This window comes from Tamandua tetradactyla, chromosome 3, assembly GCF_023851605.1.
Source record: "Tamandua tetradactyla isolate mTamTet1 chromosome 3, mTamTet1.pri, whole genome shotgun sequence".
Classification (NCBI taxonomy): Eukaryota; Metazoa; Chordata; class Mammalia; order Pilosa; family Myrmecophagidae; genus Tamandua; species Tamandua tetradactyla.
The window spans coordinates 9394221-9414188 of NC_135329.1; the positions used below are offsets into that span (position 1 = coordinate 9394221).

At 35.8% G+C, this 19968-nt stretch overlaps 1 protein-coding gene across 5 annotated transcripts in view; it reads right to left on the bottom strand.

Annotated features, from left to right (window-relative positions):
• Positions 1-19968, bottom strand: part of ASXL2 (ASXL transcriptional regulator 2) — a 235476-nt gene that overhangs the window by 33516 nt on the left and 181992 nt on the right. The window contains exon 1 of one of the 5 annotated variants that reach the window (XM_077152318.1): positions 2731-2811. The exons of the other annotated variants lie outside the window; for them this stretch is intronic. The gene's annotated coding sequence lies outside the window, so the exon portion shown is untranslated. Of the gene's footprint in view, positions 1-2730; positions 2812-19968 lie in introns of those variants that run through there. 5 annotated transcript variants of the gene reach the window in all.

Below are 19968 nucleotides of genomic sequence, written 5' to 3' on the forward strand. Positions count from 1 at the left end.
GTACCTTGAAAACTATTGCTTTTTTATTTCTTTGCTTTGTATATATGTTATACTATACAATAAAAAATTTTTTTAAACTAGGAAAAAAACAACTTTTCATGTAATTTTGTTAATACCAATTCACAGCATGTACTTTAATCTCTCTACAGAAGCCAAGTGCATTATTCTCTAGTCATACTATATTAACCAGTTTTTGATTATTCATGGGACTTTTGGTCCCATATAGTTTAAATAATCAGCACTTTCCTTTATACTTACAGTTAAAAGGTTGCATTATTAAGCCTAATGATAATCAGTTTTTAGAAGGTTAAAATGGTATTTGTTCTTTAATCTTCCAGATAAATATATAATTCCTTGGAGTCTTTATTACTAAAGAAATTTCTGAATTGCTAGTGACTCTGGGAGGAGCACGAAGGGAAGTATCTGTAATTTTAGCTTTCCCTTGCCACTGAGAATAGTCATTTTGAGGATGTCTGTAGATACGCACATAAAGAATACAGCAGGGTTTCTCAACCTTGGTACTATCAGTAAAAAAAAAAAAAAAGAAAAAAAGAAAAAAAGAGGTCTGCTCTAAATAAACTTCTTAAAAAACTGTACTCCAAGAAGGAAAATCACCACAGAAAGATTATCTGAAATACAATGGAGAAACATAAACATGAAGATAAATCCACATCAACACTATTTGTATAAAATAATAGTATTTTAGTGACTGATTTGTGAAGATAAAAACAAGGTTCAGTATTTAAGTCTGGATAGAAAAGATCAGCACTAACTGCTGCAAAGTACCTCCATTATTATGGAAACTTTACAACAATTTCCAACAGAATGATAACAAAAGGCAAAGGTGGTCCAAGACTGATACTGGGCAAGCTAGTTTCCAGTAAAGGAATTGGCTTACTACAGGGCTCCATGGAAATCAGCTTTGTATACTTCAGAAAATCAATAATGGTCAATGACAAGGTTTAAAGACTTCAGAGCTCTGATTATACCAGGGAAGCAATATTGTTCCCTGTGTCCAGGAAGGTTTGGAAGCCAAGGTTCTATTACATTAAATCACCATTTTTCCCAGCAGTGCTTACTTAATCATGCAGGTTAACTGCTCCATAGCCCAAGGGTCAGGGCCCCTCTCTGGAAGACTGCTATGTGAGGTGATCGATGAAGGAGCCTTCCAGGTCCTGCCTGTGAGTTTTTCTAATAAATATTGCTCTAGCACATCCAGTACACATGCTAACTGGTTACATGCCACTGTTTGGGCAGCCCTACTTAATAAAATTTGGGGATGCAGTGAGTGGATAACTTTGAGAAAAATATGTAGCCATAAATGCTTCTATTAGAAAACTGCTGGGCAGTGCACTGGTAGCTCAGTGGCAGAATTCTTGCCTGCTGTGCTGGAGACCTGGTTCAATCCCTAGAGCCTACCTATGCCCAAAAACAGAAAATTACTAAGCCAACTTAGGAAGTTTAAAACGAAACACAAACTAATAAACAACAAAAAATAAGCCCTAAGAAAGTACAAGGGAGGAGGAGATGATTTGAAAGCATACATTGAAAGGGCACACAATGTACATTAAAATATTGAGCTAAAATGACCTACTCCAAAACACTGTCTTGCTTAAAGTATAAAATCCTTTGGGAAGCACAGGAAAAGACTGAATGACTTATGGTGGTTAGAAAATTACAGTATTATTGACTTTAACAGAGGAAAATGGAGTAACATATCTTAAGAAAACTCAAAGGAAAGGGTTAGGATTTGGTATCCATGTAGACTAATTTTCATATGTAAAGGCCCGCAAGAACTGAAGGAGTATGATTTCCTGAAGAAATGAGTTTGGGAAAGTCAAAATGACGTTGAATCAGTAAAATAAGGGCTGGTAGTGTACATTAAATACATTGTTCTTTGTAGATCTAAGAGAAAATGGTAGTTAAAAGGGAAAGCACGGTATGTAATGCCTATGATGTACTCTGATAGCATAGATAGGGAACAATTATTTTTAAAATGAAGGGGAGAATAAGGAGAGCATAACAAAATTTTTTAAAATTGTCTTACGAGTCATCATATTGGTATAGCAGTATGGCTACTGTTATTTTGAGACTGCTATATGGTAACGTAGGATGAAGGCAAGAACTATATGGATCTTTTTAATTTTATCATTCCCTGTTGCCTTGAGAACCACAATTCCTGCTGCGGATGATAGGAGATACAGATATAATATCAAATAGGCTGAATAAATCTTATAGCCCTGCTGAATTTGAATTGGAACTATCAATATAAACTCATGAGATATTTTATCTTTAAATTACATAATATCTTTAAATAATAATATATTTATATATATTATAAATATACTTATAATAATATATTTATATTATATGAACAAGGCATACTGGAAAAATGACTAGTCTCATGTCTGGGATAAAAAATGTACAAGATATACTTGGAATATATCTCCACAACAAATATCAAATAATCTAACATATACTTGGAATATATTTCCACAACAAATATCAAATAATCTAACAGAGAATCTATCAGAGATTTCAGAGGCCAACTTGAAGAGGGTCTCATTAATCAAAGATGAGGCAATGTGTCAACAAGGATAATACCAATATATTCAAATCCATGAGTTCATAGTATTAAAAAAAAAGAAAACTTGGTCACCTCTGGAGGATGATGAAAAATCAACTTATTTGGAAACTAGCATATAAAGATAAAGATTCAAGCATTTATACCTTGATTTTCCTATGTAAACTCTACTGCTGTGTAACCAAATGACAGAAGAGGCAACGTATCTCTTTAGAGAAGCATTCCAGCTAATTAATAAAGAAGAAATGAGAGAATTAGAATATCAACATTTTGCAATGCTGATGGATGGATTTATGCATTAAGACTCAATGACTGCTATCAACACCGTCTCCCCCTCAGATCAGGCTTGAATCTAATTAAGACCCTAGATCCAGCCACTCATTTAGAGGAAGTACATTTGAATAGAGGATATCAGATGAAGGAACGGGATGCAATCAGCAAAATCCAGACTGTGGGGGGAACTACAGGTTAAGGGACTCAAGTTCCTCAGCAAATAAATTGCAAGAAAACAAAAAAGATGTAGGGAAAAAATCTTAAGATTTAAGACTGTTTAAACAAAAAAAAAATGTAACTAAATTACAGTGCTAAGGGGTTAACAATTGAGTGATTAAACTGTAGTGAAACACAAAGATTATAAAAGTCAGGCTATTGGTTACTTTACGGGGGATGGGAAAAAGTTGTGACAAGAATACAGGCACATGGAGGGTGTCCGAGGTAACCAGAAAAGTTCTTACTTTAGGTTTAAGAGCATTCAGCGCATAATGATTCAGTATGCTATATACTTGTTATAGGCAGATCTCCGTGTTTCATTTCATAATAAAAGACTTTAAAAGGATTCTTATCTTCTTATTGATAACTTTTGCCAATAAATTTTAGAATTTAGATGAAATGGACCAAATTCTTGAAAACTTTAATTTAGAAATAGAAAATAGTCTATATAAAAAAAAACTCGACTCTATAATAAAAACTTTATATATAAAGAAAAGTTCAGACTCAGATAGCTTCACATGTAAATTCTTCTAAATATTTAAGGAAGAAATAATGTCAAGGCTATTCAAACTCTTCTAAAATACTGAAAAATAGAAAATTTCCCAATTCATTGTTTGAGGGTATCATTTTCAATACTATAAAGTATTTCAATTTATGACTATATGATAACTCATTAATCCATTCTTCTACTGATATATACTTGGTTTTGGCCATTACAATTATAGTGCTATGAACATTCTGGTATAAGCATCCTATATGCAAGAATTTTCCTAAGTGGGAATTGCTGGTTAATGTGTGGGGTGTCTTCAGTTTTATTTGACAATGACAAACTTTTCCCAAAGCGGATGCACCAAATTATATTCCTATGAACAGTACATGAGATTTACTGGCTCTCCACATGTCTCCAACATTGCCAATAGGCTTGTTTTAATTTGCATTTTCCACTACTGAGGTTCAGCATCTTTCCCTCTTTACTGGCTAAAAGAAGTTCCTGCTTTGAGAACTGAATGGCATGATCAAGACTAAAAACAGTGCAATACCATTTTCATAAAGTTGAAAAACAGGCAAAATTAGGGAATATATTTTATATGCATAGCACACACACAGAAACACACAAAGCAGGTGAATAACATGCACAAAATTTGGGATTGTGTTAATCTCTAACAGGTAGGCAAGTAGGGAGGACAGGATAGGAACACAAAGGTAGATGCTAAATTGTTGGTATTGTTTTGGTACTTGGATTGGCTGGTATGTTTCATAGCATTAAAATGAATAAGTATAATTGTCTAAAATAAATATAAATAATAGAAACTATTAAAATAGATGAATCAATGATATTAAATATTTAGCTCTCCATATAAAAAATAGATCAATGATGTGACAGGCTCATGAACCAAGGATGGATTATAATCAATCCAATCCTGTGCATCTGAAGTATAGTTTAAAAAAGTAAAATATCAACATAACTTATTACATCAACAAATGAATGGAGACATCGAATCACCATGTCAAAAGATGCTGAAAACACATCCAATTATATCTGTAAAACTCAAGAATACCATGAAATCAAATTAGAATTTAAAAGAAAATCTAGTATGATTAAACTACTTATTTCACTGAACCATGGTCAACATTGAACATTTTCCCATATACGTGGTAATTTTATTTCCTTTTCTGTATATTGTCTATATGTATCCTTTTATATGCTTACCTAACAGTTGTTTAGTACTCTCCTAATTTGTATAAAACCTTTTGTATAATGACAAAGTATCTGTTAAGGTTTAATTTCTACAAATATATTTTCTGTTCACCACTTTTAATTTTCATAATTTGTTCTGACACATGGATTCAAAACTATCTTTACATTTATTTTAAGGTAAAACAGGTTTTAACCTAGAAGAAATAAACTACACATGGTAAAAAATTCAAATAATACCAAAAGACATACAATGAAAAATAAAAGTTTTGCACTCAAACCTATTTCACCTCACTGGAAAAAAAAACATTCTTAAATTTGAAGAAGTGAAATCATACTATACATATTGTTATTGCACAGAATATCCTGAACATTCTTCCAAAGTATCATTTACAAACTACTTCTTACTTTTAAAAAAGCTGATTAGTATTCCAATATACGGATGAATGATGATTAATTTAATGAGACCCTCACTGATGGTCATGTAGGAAGTTATCAGGTCTTTTTTTGTACAAACACAGGCTGCAAGGCTCTACAGAGAAGAAAGGAACATCCACATTTCCCTTTCCTCAGATATCTGACTGGAGTCACATTGTCTGTGTTTCTCAAATAGTTCTTATTATTTTGGTATTCATTGTGTGCCTTCAAATTTAAATCAAATTTTAGGTAAAATTTTAATTTAATGTCTTACGTAAGACTGGGAATCGCTGGAAATTATTCCAATCTATTACTGACCAAATTGTACCCTGAAAATACCTTTATGTGCCTTTAAAAAAGTGGTTCATTTTAGAATTTAAAGACTAAACCTTCTAATTTTGGTAAGGTTGATTACTTTTTTCAATTTGAGTTGCCCTATTTATGTTATTGCATTTGATATCTGAACTAAACTTACTCTTCTGATTGAATCTGGGATATAAAAGTAAATGATATACTATACATTTTATTCAAATTAAAATAAATATTATCAATGTAATACTTAACAAAAAAATAGTTCACGTACACAACCTAATTTATCATTTATGCTTTAGAAAAATGTAGTTTCTTCCATGTGTTTTGAAAATATTCACTGCACCCTACATTGTAAATATTCTTCTACTATTTCCCTTAAATCTTATTTGCATGAAAAAAGATAGACTTCCACTTACTTCTTAGCCATTAGGTCAAACCTAAATATACCATGCCACCTTCTTTTTTCAACATTTCATAAATGTTTATTGGAAAAATGAATCAATGACTGAATCAATGAATGAAGGGACATAAGAGGCAAGTGAGTGTCTTGCACTATCTCAAGTACTTTTCATTGCTTTCAACATTTTTAAATTGTGAAATACAGCATATATACAAAAAGTTACAACTACAGTGTAACAAGTAGTTACAGAACAGATTTCAGAGTTTGGTATGGGTTACTATTCCAGTTTTAGTTCCTTCCTTCTAAATGCTACAAGATATTGGAAATCAAAAAATATATTAATATAATAATTCAGTAGTCATACTAATTTATTAAATCCTATCTTCTCTGTTGTAACTCCTCCTTCTTCTTTGATCATTTTCCCAATCTTTAGGGAGATTAAGGCTATGCCCACTTTAACTTTTCATGTTGGAAAGGGCTGTCAATAAAATGGGATAGGTGGATCAAATTAGTTGATGTTCTTGGAGACTGGCCCTTCTGGGTTTCAGGAGTTATCTGGCCTAGAAACCCATCTGGAGGTGGTAAGTCCCTGGAAAGTAATCATACTGCATAAAACTTTTGCAGAATCTCAGATAAAGCCCTAGATATTCTTTAAGGTTGACAGGAATGGTTTTAGTTAGGGTTTGGGAAAACCATGCTAAACAGCAGTATCCGAAGTTTGCCTAAGAATAACCTACAGATAAGCCTCTCAATTCTATTTGAACTCTCAGTTAATTGATACCTTATTTTGTTACATTTCTTTTCCCCCTTTTGATCAGGAAGGCACTGTCAATCCCATGGTGCGAGGGCCAGGCTCATTCACGGGAGTCATATTCCATGTTGCTTCACCCCTGGATGTCATAACCATGTAATGGGGATGATATGAATTTTCTTGCAGAGTTGGGCTTAGAGAGAGAGAGGCCACATCAAAGCAGCAAAAGAAGTCCTCTGGAAGTAACTCTAAGACATAACCATCGGTAGGCTAAGCTTCTCCGCTACATAAATAAGCTTCAGCAGAGCAAGCCTCAAGATCAAGACTTGAGAGTCACTAATGTCTGAGACATTATCAGGGGTTTCCCTGGTGGTAAATATTAATAGTTTCATTATTTTTTCTCTCACCCCTCAAGGGACTTTGTCAATACATTTTGATTATCTGTTCAACATACTCTGGGATGTAATCAGGCATTACATTAAACTAATGTTTACAGAATTACAAGTCCTCATTCCCTCTCTGGGCTCTATCTGTTTGGATTGTTCACATCATTAAGTTAGACAGTTAAGTCAGGTTATGTGCTACAGAAAATTTAGTTTTTGGACAAAATAAACTATCTTCCTTCGGTTTCATACAGAAGGTGAAGTGCTAAAATACAATGACCTCCTTACTCCTGTATTCTGATTGACCTTAGTCCCGACTCAATCTGCTTCATTCTTACCTTTAATTGAAGCCTGATCTTTTTTTTCAGTTTCTTTAACAGTTGTTTTATGTGGCAATGCTGACCTTTAGAACTACAGAACTCCTATTCTGAGCCTCAGTTATCACACAGGTACCCAAAGTTCCAGGTAAATTCCAGGTTATATATCTCAAAATCTAGAAATAACAATTACAGCTCCAAGTAAATGTGACTGCCATAAGAGCTTACAATCGAGGCTCCTATTTGATTATAAGTAGTTTCTAAAAGAGACCATATAATAGTTGTTCTTCTGGCTTATTTTGCATCACATAATGTCCCCTGGGTTCATTCACCTCATTACATGCCTCATGACTTCATTCCTTTCTGTAGCAGCACAATATATAACCGTATGTATACACCACAGTTCGCCATTCTACTTCTCAATGTATCCTTCAGTCACCTCCATCCATTGAGCATCATGTATAATGTCTAAACAATCCATGTTCTACATTATTTTCACTTAACTGTACAATCATTAACTCAATTTCACACAATTTCCATTGCTCCCAAGAGGAAAATAACTGATAAATACCCTCACCAAACAGAAAATCCAAACCTTACTTTAATTCTTGTCCTGCCCCCGCTCCCAGTTATTTACCCCTGATATTAATGTGGTACTGTTGATGTCTTCCTGTAAAACACAGACCATAGCAGGCAATACTAGTTTTCCCCTTCTACCCCCTATTATTTTACTCTTTGTAAGAGTCATGCCTTTGAAGTAGTTCATGCCAGAACTTACTTATATTTGTAGTGTTAATCGGTGGGAAATATGACTCTATACAAACCTTTTCAATCATGTTTACCTTCAATATGACAATATTGCTTAAAGACCCACTAGTGAACTGCCTTCACTTCTATCCATTCAAGTTCAGCGTCATTAGCTAACTGTTCACACATTTCTAGTTTCTGTGTATCTCTAGGTATCCTATATTCTATGTTATAATTCTGAGTTTACCTTTACCAAGATCAAAAAAGAAAAATTGTACAGTTATCTATCCTTTTGTGTCAGGCTTATTTGACTCAGCATTATGTCCTCAAGGTTCATCCACATCATCATATGCTTCAGATGTCGATTTGTCTTACTGTTGCATAATATTCCATCATATGCATATACCACATTTTGTTTATCCACTCGTCTATTGATGTGCACTTGGATTGTTTCCATCTTTTGGCAACTGTGAATAATGCTGCTATGGACATCAGTGTGCAAATGTCTGTTTGTGTCACTGCTTTCAGCTCTTCTGGGTATATATCAAGTAGTTGTATTGCCAGGTCATACAGCAACTCGATATTTTCTAAGGAACCACTAAGACTGTTTTCCGTAGCAGCTGTACCATTACACATCCCTACCAGCAGTGCATAAGTGTAACAATTTCTCCATATCCTGTCCAACATTTGTACCTTCCTGTTTGTTTAATAACAGCCATTCTTATAGGTGTGAGGTGGTTTCTCACTGTAATCTTGAACTGCAATTCCCTTATAACTAATGAAAATGAGCATCTCTTCGTGTGCTTTTTCAGCCATCTGTAGTTGCTCTTCAGAAAACTGTCTATTCGTATCTATAGCCCATCTTTTTTTTCTTATGTGAAAAGAGTTTAATATCTAGAGTACACAAAGAAATTTTAGAACTCAACAACAAGTAATGAATTTTAAAAATGGACAAAAAATGTGAATGTAAATTTCTACAAACAAGATATACAAATGGCCAAAAAGAACATGAAAAGAGGTTCAATATCACAAGCTATTAGAGAAATCAAAACCATGAGATACCACTTCACAACCACAAGACCAGCTACTATCAACAAAACAGAAAGTAACAAGTGTCCAAGAAGATGTGGAGAAATAGCATACTCACTGCCTGTGGGAATGGGAAATGGTGCAGCCACCATGCAAAGCAGCCTGTTTAGCCCATATTATAACTGGGTTGTTTCTCCTTTTGTTGTTGAGTTGTATGATCTCTTTATGTATACAGGATATCAAACCTATATCTGATAACGTGATTTCCAAATACTTTCTCCCATTGAGTCGTGACAAAGTCTTCTAAGGCACAGATGCATATGATTTTGAGGAGTTTCCATTTATTTATTTTTTCTTTCACTGCTTGTGCTTTGGGTGTAAAGTTTACGAAGCTACCTCCTATTACTGGGTCTTGAAGATGCTTTTCTATATTTTCTTTTAGGAATTTTATAGTACTGACTCTTATATTTAGGTCTTGGATCCACTGTGAGTAAATTTTTGTATAGTGTTTAAGGTAAGGGTCCTATTTCATTCTTTTGGCTAATAACCACTTCTCCCATGCCCATTTATTGAAAAGACTATTCTGCCTCAGGTTCAGTGGATTTGGGGACTTTGTCAAACATGAGCTGACCACAGATTTGGTGGCCTAGTTCCACACCCTCGATTTAATTCCACTGGTCGATATTTCTTTGTGCCAGTACCAGGCTGTTTTGACCACTATGGATTTATAAAAGCTTTAAAATCAGGACGTGTTAGTCCTCTCACTTCTTTTTTTTTTTTTTTTTTTTTATTGAAGTACTTTGCCTATTTTTTCTCTTTTTTTTATTAATTAACAGAAAAAAAATTAACTCAACATTTAGAAATCATACCATTCTACATATGCAATCAGTAATTCTTAACATCATCACATAGATGCATGATCATCGTTTCTTAGTACATTTGCATCGGTTTAGAAGAACTAGCAACACAACCCAAAAAGATATAGAATGTTAATATAGAGAAAAAAATAAAAGTAATAATAGTAAAAAAAAAAAAAAAAACCTATAGCTCAGATGCAGCTTCATTCAGTGTTTTAACATGATTACTTTACAATTAGGTAGTATTGTGCTGTCCATTTTTGAGTTTTTGTATCTAGTCCTGTTGCACAGTCTGTATCCCTTCAGCTCCAATTACCCATTATCTTACCCTGTTTCTAACTCCTGCTGGACTCTGTTACCAATGACATATTTCAAGTTTATTCTCGAATGTCGATTCACATCATTGGGACCATACTGTATTTGTCCTTTAGTTTTTGGTTAGACTCACTCAGCATAATGTTCTCTAGGTCCATCCATGTTATTACATGCTTCATAAGTTTATTCTGTCTTAAAGCTGCATAATATTCCATTGTATGTATATACCAGTTTGTTTAGCCACTCGTCTGTTGATGGACATTTTGGCTGTTTCCATCTCTTTGCAATTGTAAATAACGCTGCTATAAACATTGGTGTGCAAATGTCCGTTTGAGTTCTTGCCCTTAATTCCTTTGAGTAGATTGCCAGCAATGGTATTGCTGGGTCGTATGGCAATTCTATATTCAGCTTTTTGAGGAACCGCCAAACTGCCTTCCACAGTGGTTGCACCATTTGACATTTCCACCAACAGTGGATAAGTGTGCCTCTTTCACCGCATCCTCTCCAGCACTTGTCATTTTCTGTTTTGTTGATAATGGCCATTCTGGTGGGTGTGAGATGATATCTCATTGTGGTTTTGATTTGCATTTCTCTAATGGCCAGGGACATTGAGCATCTCTTCATGTGCCTTTTGGCCATTTGTATTTCCTCTTCTGAGAGGTGTCTGTTCAAGTCTTTTTCCCATTTTGTAATTGGGTTGGCTGTCTTTTTGTTGTTGAGTTGAACAATTTCTTTATAAATTCTGGATACTAGACCTTTATCTGATATGTCATTTCCAAATATTGTCTCCCATTATGTAGGCTGTCTTTCTACTTTCTTGATGAAGTTGTTTGATGCACAAAAGTGTTTAATTTTGAGGAGCTCCCATTTATTTATTTCCTTCTTCAGTGCTCTTGCTTTAGGTTTAAGGTCCATAAAACCGCCTCCAATTGTAAGATTCATAAGATATCTCCCTACATTTTCCTCTAACTGTTTTATGGTCTTAGACCTAATGTTTAGATCTTTGATCCATTTTGAGTTAACTTTTGTATAGGGTGTGAGATATGGGTCCTCTTTCATTCTTTTGCATATGGATATCCAGTTCTCTAGGCACCATTTATTGAAGAGACTGTTCTGTCCCAGGTGAGTTGGCTTGACTGCCTTATCAAAGATCAAATGTCCATAGATGAGAGGGTCTATATCTGAGCACTCTATTCGATTCCATAGGTCGATATATCTATCTTTATGCCAATACCATGCTGTTTTGACCACTGTGGCTTCATAATATGCCTTAAAGTCAGGCAGCGCAAGACCTCCAGCTTCGTTTTTTTTCCTCAAGATACTTTTAGCAATTCGGGGCACCCTGCCCTTCCAGATAAATTTGCTTATTGGTTTTTCTATTTCTGAAAAATAAGTTGTTGGGGTTTTGATTGGTATTGCATTGAATCTGTAAATCAATTTAGGTAGGATTGACATCTTAACTATATTTAGTCTTCCAATCCATGAACACGGTAGGCCCTTCCATCTATTTAGGTCTTCTGTGATTTCTTTTAACAGTTTATTGTAGTTTTCTTTATATAGGTTTTTTGTCTCTTTAGTTAAATTTATTCCTAGGTATTTCATTCTTTTAGTTGCAATTGTAAATGGGATTCCTTTCTTGATTTTCCCCTCAGCTTGTTCATTACTAGTGTATAGAAATGCTACAGATTTTTGAATGTTGATCTTGTAACCTGCTACTTTGCTGTACTCATTTATTAGCTCTAGTAGTTTTGTTGTGGATTTTTCCGGGTTTTCGACGTATAGTATCATATCGTCTGCAAACAGTGATAGTTTTACTTCTTCCTGTCCAATTTTGATGCCTTGTATTTCTTTTTCTTGTCTAATTGCTCTGGCTAGAACCTCCAACACGATGTTGAATAATAGTGGTGATAATGGACATCCTTTTCTTGTTCCTGATCTTAGGGGGAAAGTTTTCAATTTTTCCCCATTGAGGATGATATTAGCTGTGGGTTTTTCATATATTCCCTCTATCATTTTAAGGAAGTTCCCTTGTATTCCTATCTTTTGAAGTGTTTTCAACAGGAAAGGATGTTGAATCTTGTCAAATGCCTTCTCTGCATCAATTGAGATGATCATGCGATTTTTCTGCTTTGATTTGTTGATGTGGTGTATTACATTAATTGATTTTCTTATGTTGAACCATCCTTGCATACCTGGGATGAATCCTACTTGGTCATGAAGTGTAATTCTTTCAATGTGTTGTTGGATACGATTTGCTAGAATTTTGTTGAGGATTTTTGCATCTATATTCATTAGAGAGATTGGTCTGTAGTTTTCTTTTTTTGTAATATCTTTGTCTGGTTTTGGGATGAGGATGATGTTGGCTTCATAGAATGAATTAGGTAGTTTTCCCTCCACTTCGATTTTTTTGAAGAGTTTGAGGAGAGTTGGTACTAATTCTTTCTGGAATATTTGATAGAATTCACATGTGAAGCCATCTGGTCCTGGACTTTTCTTTTTAGGAAGCTTTTGAATGACTAATTCAATTTCTTTACTTGTGATTGGTTTGTTGAGGTCATCTATGTCTTCTTGAGTCAAAGTTGGTTGTTCATGTCTTTCCAGGAACCCGTCCATTTCCTCTAAATTGTTGTATTTATTAGCGTAAAGTTGTTCATAGTATCCTGTTATTACCTCCTTTATTTCTGTGAGGTCAGTAGTTATGTCTCCTCTTCCATTTCTGATCTTATTTATTTGCATCCTCTCTCTTCTTCTTTTTGTCAATCTTGCTAAGGGCCCATCAATCTTATTGATTTTCTCATAGAACCAACTTCTGGTCTTATTGATTTTCTCTATTGTTTTCATGTTTTCAATTTCATTTATTTCTGCTCTAATCTTTGTTATTTCTTTCCTTTTGCTTGCTTTGGGATTAGTTTGCTGTTCTTTCTCCAGTTCTTCCAAGTGGACAGTTAATTCCTGCATTTTTGCCTTTTCTTCTTTTCTGATATAGGCATTTAGGGCACTGCCTTTGCTGCGTCCCATAAGTTTTGATACGTTGTGTTTTCATTTTCATTCGCCTCGAGGTATTTGCTAATTTCCCTTGCAATTTCTTCTTTGACCCAGTCGTTGTTTAGGAGTGTGTTGTTGAGCCTCCACGTATTTGTGAATTTTCTGGCACTCGGCCTATTATTGATTTCCAATTTCATTCCTTTATGATCCGAGAAAGTGTTGTGTATGATTTCAATCTTTTTAAATTTGTTAAGACTTGCTTTCTGACCCAGCATATGGTCTATCTTTGAGAATGATCCATGAGCACTTGAGAAAAAGGTGTATCCTGCTGTTGTGGGATGTAATGTCCTATAAATGTCTGTTAAGTCTAGCTCATTTATAGTAATATTCAGATTCTCTATTTCTTTATTGATCCTCTGTCTAGATGTTCTGTCCATTGATGAGAGTGGTGAATTGAAGTCTCCAACTATTATGGTAGATGTGTCTATCTCCCTTTTCAGTGTTTGCAGTGTATTCCTCACCTATTTGGGGGCATTCTGGCTCGGTGCATAAATATTTATGATTGTTATGTCTTCTTGTTTAATTGTTCCTTTTATTAGTATATAGTGTCCTTCTTTGTCTCTTTTAACTGTTTTACATTTGAAGTCTAATTTGTTGGATATTAGTATAGCCACTCCTGCTCTTTTCTGGTTGTTATTTGCATGAAATATCTTTTCCCAACCTTTCACTTTCAACCTATGTTTACTTTGGGTCTAAGATGTGTTTCCTGTAGACAGCATATAGAAGGATCCTGTTTTTTAATCCATTCTGCCAATCTATGTCTTTTGATTGGGGAATTCAGTCCATTAACATTTAGTGTTATTACTGTTTGGATAATATTTTCCTCTACCATTTTGCCTTTTGTATTATATATATCATATCTGATTTTCCTTCTTTCTATACTCTTCTCCATAACTCTCTCTTCTGTCTTTTGGTATCTGACTCTAGTGCTCCCTTTAGTATTTCTTGCAGAGCTGGTCTCTTGGTCACAAATTCTCTCAGTGACTTTTTGTCTGAGAATGTTTTAATTTCTCCCTCATTTTTGAAGGACAATTTTGCTGGATATAGAAGTCTTGGTTGGCAGTTTTTCTCTTTTAGTAAATTAAATATATCATCCCACTGTCTTCTAGCCTCCATGGTTTCTGCTGAGAAATCTACACATAGTCTTATTGGGTTTCCCTTGTATGTGATGGATTGTTTTTCTCTTGCTGCTTTCAAGATCCTCTCTTGACATTCTAACTAGTAAGTGTCTTGGGGAACGCCTATTTGGGTCTAATCTCTTTGGGGTGCGCTGCACTTCTTGGATCTGTAATTTTAGGTCTTTCATAAGAGTTCGGAAGTTTTCAGTGACAATTTCTTCCATTAGTTTTTCTCCTCCTTTTCCCTTCTCTTCTCCTTCTGGGACACCCACAACACGTATATTTGTGCGGTTCATATTGTCCTTGAGTTCCCTGATACCCTGTTCAAATTTTTCCATTCTTTTCCCGATAGTTTCTGTTTCTTTTTGGAATTCAGATGTTCCATCCTCCAAATCACTAATTCTATCTTCTGTCTCTTTAAATCTATCATTGTAGGTATCCATTGTTTTTTCCATCTTTTCTACTTTATCCTTCACTTCCATAAGTTCTGTGATTTGTTTTTTCAGTTTTTCTATTTCTTCTTTTTGTTCAGCCCATGTCTTCTTCATGTCCTCCCTCAATTTATCGATTTCGTTTTTGAAGAGGTTTTCCATTTCTGTTCGTATATTCAGCATTAGTTGTCTCAGCTCCTGTATCTCATTTGAACTATTGGTTTGTTCCTTTGACTGGGCCATATTCTCAATCTTCTGAGCGTGGACCGTTATCTTCTGCTGGCGTCTGGGCATTTAGTCAGATTTCCCTGGGTGTTGGACCCAACAGGTTGTAAGATTTTTCTGTGAAATCTCTGGGTTCTGTTTTTCTTATCCTGCCCAGTAGGTGGCGCTCGAGGCACACCTTTGTCTCACGTGTTTGGTAGGGATCCCCACGGTCACCGTTCTCCGCGGCCTGGGGATTTCCGATCCAATTCTCTCAGTTTGACCGGGGGGCCGTGCGTGGTGGGGGCGTCAGCCGCCGCGGCTTGAGGCGACCCTGTGGCTCCTATTATTAATGCCCCTATTGGTGTTTGGTTGGACCCAGTCCCTGCCACTGTCGGAAATTCCCTCCTCCTGGAGGGGTGCCGGTCGCCGGCCGCCGCGGCCTGGGGACCTCGCCACCGGACCAGGAAGCCGCCCACAGGGGAGGGGCACCGGTTGCCGGCCACCGCGGCTTGGGTAGCCCTCTGATCCGAGACTCGTAGCCGTTCCAGGAAGCCGCCCGCAAAAGAGGGGCACCGGCCGCCGCGGCTTGGGAAACTTGCCTCTCTGAGACTCTCAGCCGGCCCGGGAAGGAGGGAGGGAGGTGCTCCAGCCGTCTGCTGCCGCTGCTCGGGGAATCGTGCGCCACTCGGGGATCTCACCGCAGCAGAGTCTCGCAGTCAGTCTAGCCAGTCCAGACTGGGGTATGCTGTGTGTCCATTCCCTGCCGTGGCCCCGGGAGCTGTTCTGCACTGTTTCAGTTCACCTAGTAGTTGCTCTGGAGGAGGAACCAAGACGCGCGTATCTTACTAAGCCGCCATCTTGGCCCCGCCTCTCCCCTCTCATTTCTTTTTAAGGATATTTTTACCTATATGATGTCTGTTTCTTTCCCAAATGAATATGATAAAGAGCTTTTCCAAGTTTTCAAAGTAGGTTGTTGGGATTTTTATTGGTATTGTGTTGAATCTGTAGGTCAATTTGTGTACAAATGATATCTTAAATATATTTAACCTTTTTATCCATGGGCAAGGAATGTCTTTCCACCTATTTATCTTTGATTTCTTTTGGCAATGTTATGCAGTTTTCTGTGTACAGGTCCTCTACAACCTTGGTTAAATTTATTACTAGATACCTGATTCTTTTAGTTGCTCTGCTTCTTTTTTTGGAAGGGGCGGGTGTGTGCATGGTCTGGGAATCAAACCCAGGTCTCCTGCATGGAAGGCGAGCATTATACCACTGTACCACCCATCCATCCTTTCAGTTGCTATTTTGAAAAGAATTTTTTCCTTAATTATCTCCTCAGATTATTGCTTGCGTACAGAAACACTACTGATTTTTCCACATTAATTTTGTAACTCGCCACACTGCTCAATTTATTAGCTCAAGAAGCTTTGTCATATATTTCTCAGGATTTTCCAAGTATAATAAATGCCATCTGCAAATAATTAAAGTTTTACTTCTTCCTTCTTGATTTGGATGCCATTTATTTCTTTTTCTTGCCTGATTGCTCTGTCTAGAACTTCTAGTATAATGTTGAATAATAGTGGTGAGAGCATTCTTGTCTCGTTCCTGATCTTAGGGGGAAGACTTTTAGTCTCTCACTGTTGAGTATGATAGTGGATATTGGTTTTTCACATATGCCCTGTATTATATTAAGGAAGCTTCCTTCAGATTCCTATCTTTCAAAGTGTTTTTTTTTCACAAAAGGATGCTGAATTTTTTCTAATGCTTTTTTCAGCATCAACTGAGACGATCACATGATTTTCCCGTTTTGATTTGTTAATGTGCTATATAACACTGGTTGATTTTCTTGGGTTGAACCACCCTAGCATTCCTTCTATACACCCTACTTGATTGTGGTGTTTATTCTTGTAATGCGATTATTGGATTCAATTTGCTAGTAATTTGTTGAGTATTTTTCCATCTATATTCATTAGGGAGACTGGCCTATAAATTTCCTTTCGTATAACATCTTTACCCAGTTTGGTATTAGAGCAATGTTAATTTCATAAAATTAGTCAGGTAATGTTCCTTTTTCCTCAATTTTTTGCAAGAGTTTAGGCAGGATTAGTGTTGGTTCTTTTTAGAATGTTTGATAAAATTCCCCTGTGAAGTCATCTGGCCCTGGGCTTTTCTTTGTAGGAACTTGTGATGACTGACTGAATCTCTTGTGATTGGTTTGTTGAGATTTTCTATTTCTTTTGAGACACTGTAGCTTGTTCACATGTTTTAGGAATTTATTTATTCCACTAAGTTGTATAGTTTGTTGGAGTATAGTCATCATAGTATCCTATGATTTTTTTTTTTTTCTTCAGGGTCCATGGTAACGATCTTCGCATTTCTGATTTAATTTATTTGCACACTCTCTCTTTTTCTCTTTGTCAGTCTAGCTAGGATTCCATCAATTTTAGTGATTTTCTCAAAGAGCCAACTTTTGGGTTTACTGGTGCTTCCTATTGTTTTTTTGTTCTCCAATTCTTTTAGTTCTCCTTTAATTTTTGTTACTTCTCTTCTTCCATTTGCTTTTGGGGCTAGCTTGCTGTCCTTTATCTAGTTCTTCCACGTGAGGAGTTAAGTCTTTGGCTTTTGCTCTTCCTTCTTTTTTAATAGGATTTTAGAGCAATACATTTCCATCTCAGTACTGCCTTTGCAACATACCATAACTTCTGTATTCTCATTTTCATTTGTCTCCAGAAATTTACCAATTTTTCTAGCAATTTCTTCTTTGACCTACTGGTTGTTTAAGAATGCGTTATTTAATCTCTGTGAAAGTTCTGCTTCATTGGTGGTTATTGATTTCCAGCTTCATTTCATTGTCATCCAAGGAAGTGCTTTGGATAATTTCAATCTTATTACATTTATAAAGACCTGTTTTGTGCCCTAGCATATGATCTATCCTGGATACTGGTTCATGAACACTAGAGAAGAATGTATAACCTGGTGTTTTGGAGTATAACGATCTATATATATATGTCTGCTAATTCATTTATCACAACATTCAGGTTCTCTATTTCCTTGGTAATCCTCTGTTTGGTTGTTGTATCCTTTGAGGGGAGTAGTGCATAGTTTCCCACTATTATTATTGAAATATGCATTGCTCCCTTCAGTTTTGCCAAAGTTTGTCTCAGGTATTCTGGAGCTCCTTGATTAGGAGCATAAACATTTATTATTCTTATTTCTTCTTGGTGAATTTTCTCTTTTATTAGTATATAGTGTCTTTCTTTGTCCCTTATGATGTCTTAACATTTATAGTTCATTTTGTCTGATATGAACATAGCTACTACTGCTTTCTTTTGGTTACAACTTGCATGGAACATCTTTTTCCATCCTTTCACTTTCAACCTATTTGTATCCTTGGGTCTAAGATGAATCTCTTGTAAGTAGCTTATACCTTGATCATATTTCTTAATCCATTCTGTCAGTCTGTATCCTTGAATGTTAATGGCCCATTAACATTCAAAGTTATTACCAAAAAGGCATTTCTTGAATCTACCATCCTTTCGTTTTTTATTTGTCATATATATATTCTTCTTCCTCTTTCTCCTTTTATATTTTAAGTTACCTTTACCAGTATTCTTCAATTGTGCCCTCTGCCAGACCTCTTCTGTGTTTCTTTTTTTTTTTGTAGCCGACAAAACTCCCTTTCATTTCTTGTAGGGCTGCTCTCTTACTGACAAATTCTCTCAGCCTGTGTCTATTTGTGAATAAGATTAAGATTTGAAAATGTTAATCTCTCCCTCACTTTTGAAGGACAATTTGGCTGGATACAGAACTCTTGGTTAGAAGTCTTTCTCTTTTCAGGATCTTAAATATATACCACTACCTTCTTAATTCCATGGTGTGTACTGGGTAGTCTGAATGCAGTCTAATGTGGTTTCCCTTGTATGCAACAGATCGTCTTTCTCTTGTCACACTCAGGAGCGTCTGCTTCTCTGTAACATTTGACAAATTGATTAGTTTGTGTGTTGTAGTAGGGTGTGCCAGTTTGAAAGGATTATGTGCCCTAGAAAAGCCATGTTTTAATCCTGCTCTCTCTTATGGAGGCAGCTCTTTCTTTTAATCACTCTTCAGCACTGAAGGTTGGAAACATAATCAGATTATCTCCATGGAGATGCGACACACCCAGTCCAGGTAGGTGTTGATTAGTTTATTGGAATCCTTTAAAAGAGTAAACATTTTCTGAAAAAAGTTTTAAAAGTCAAGAGCCACAAGAACCACGAGAGTTCATGCAGTCAGAGACCTTTGGAGAAGAGTGGGAGAGCTTTATGAAACAAGAAGCCTGGAGAGAAAACTAGCAGATGTCACCATGTTCGCTATGTGCCTTTCCAGTTGAAAGAAACCCTGAATATCATCGGCCTTCTGAACCAAGGTTATCTTTTCCTGGATTCCTTATGTTGGACATTTCTATATCCCTGCTTTAATTTGGATATTTTAACAGCTTTAGAATTGTAAACTTGCAATTTAATAAATTTCCTTTTTTAAAAGCAGCTCTGTTTCTGGCATATCACATTCTGGCAACTTGTAAACTAAGACACAGGCCTATTTGTATTTATTCTATTTGGAGTTTGCTGGGCTTCTTTGATTTACATATTATGTCTTATAATGCTTGGGAAGTTTTCCTAATTATCTCAACTAATCTTTCTAGCCCTTTATTCTTCGCTTCTCCTTCTGGGACACCAATGATTCTATTTGTGCACTTTGTGTTGTCCATCATTTCCCAGAGATCCAATTCAAACTTTTCCATCTTTTTTTACCATTTGTCCTTTTGTGCATCAGAAACCAATTGGCCTGTCTTCTAGTTTGCTTATTCTTTCTTCTGCCGCTTCAAATTTGC